General features: G+C 31.7%; 1 long non-coding RNA gene across 1 annotated transcript; it reads left to right on the forward strand.

Annotated features, from left to right (window-relative positions):
• The first annotated feature begins 154 nt into the window (after window positions 1-154).
• Window positions 155-1202, forward strand: LOC109592249 (uncharacterized). Its single transcript, XR_002190253.1, has 2 exons — window positions 155-246; window positions 1118-1202. It is a non-coding gene; the product is annotated as an uncharacterized LOC109592249 (long non-coding RNA).
• The last annotated feature ends 556 nt before the right edge of the window (window positions 1203-1758 follow it).

Genomic DNA, 1758 nt, shown 5'->3' on the forward strand with positions numbered 1-1758 from the left:
ATCATTGATGCATGTTTGACCATAGTAAGCATTGTTATACTCCTTTAGTTGTTCAAGAAATTTGAATCTACATGTACATGCATGAATTTTTTACCCCAATTAATGCTGTTGATAAAGTCAGTTGTGTGACTTCATATTATTTTTTAGAATGAAAGCACTCCTCTTCATAATGCAGCAATAGAAGGACATAATGAAGTTGTATCAGTTTTATTGTCTAATGGTGCTGATCCAAACATTAAAGATGAAGTGAGTTATACTGACAGTTTATAGTAATACAAAGAACAGAATGGGAATGGTATTAAATGTCGTATTAGATTTTCTTTATTTAGTGAAATAAAATAGGCATTCTTTATCGTTAATGTGATTTCATTGTTAGACCAATGGGGACAGCATTTTTAGTATTTTTTATCAATCAGGCTGGTGCATGGAGTTTTTAAAGTATACTTAGTTTACTCACCATGACTGCAGGAGCAACTGTACTATTGTATATAAATGCATGTATAGGTACAGGTACCGTATTTTAATGTATAAACGCCTGGTCAAAATACATGTAAATACCTGTCATTAATATACCACAAATCAGGAAATTAGTGTGGTAGAAAATTTTTGAGATTTAAAATTGTGCTGTGATTTAATTTTTACTAAACTAGACTGTGTCATCTATTGTTGAATGTGGCATGTAATTTATAGGTAATCTAATTTTTGCGAAATTGCAATGCAGTAAAATTAAAATCACATCAAAAATTTCCAGATAGACGGTATTCTAGCTATAGACACACATACATGTATTTGTACCAAAAATAATGCTTCACTATTTAGATAGCTTCAAAGTGCTTATTAGTTAGAGCCTGCTCTGAGTTGGGAGTTCTGCCCCACTGGAAGTATCTTTTGATTTTATTTCAATGAAATTTTTCTTGCTGTTAAGAAATGAATGCCCAGGTGTTTAATAGATACTAAAATACAGTACAATCATTGACACATGTTTGAGTATAATAAGCATTGCTTTACTCCTTTAGTTCAAGAAAATTGAATCTACATGTACATGTACATGTATGAATTTTTACCCCAATTAATGCTGTTGATAAAGTCAGTTGTGTGACCTAATATTATTTTTTAGGATGAAAGGTCTCCTCTTCACCATGCAGCATCAAGAGGACGTAATGAAGTTGTATCAGTTTTATTGTCTAATGGTGCTGATCCAAGCATTAAAGATAGAGTAAGTTACATGTATACTGATGATCATGCACTAATACAAAAAATAGAAACGACCTCAAAAATTGTATTGCTTTCTAGTGTAGCAAATTTAGTGATTAAAACAAGCCATGAAGTAGTAAATTTATTTCTCCTTGTTGCTGCATCTACTAAATACATACATGTATATGTACAATAGCAATTAGAGGGAAAGGGCCAGCATTAAAGACTCCAGGAAACTTCTCTAAAAGTGTATTTGGCAGACACCTTTGATGGACCCACATAATTTTATAAACCATAAATCCATTATAGTTTGCACCTTGTGCTACGTATTGCTGTCTCGATTAAATGGACTCCACCCCTTGTGCCATTATTGGCCATGCAACACTCTTTACTGTGCCATAACTAATATGTACATGTATAGCAGGTTTTTGATGATAAGAAATTTTTTGAATTTTCACAGTTGTTTGAGATTTACAAAATTATATTACTTGAAATTAATTTATTGCAGTACAAGAATGGAAATCTGATATTATAGTTAATAATGTAATGCTACACTCACTAAGT

The sequence above is a fragment of the Amphimedon queenslandica genome, unplaced genomic scaffold (genome assembly GCF_000090795.2).
Source record: "Amphimedon queenslandica unplaced genomic scaffold, v1.1 AMPQUscaffold_5861_Cont22177, whole genome shotgun sequence".
Taxonomy (NCBI): Eukaryota; Metazoa; Porifera; class Demospongiae; order Haplosclerida; family Niphatidae; genus Amphimedon; species Amphimedon queenslandica.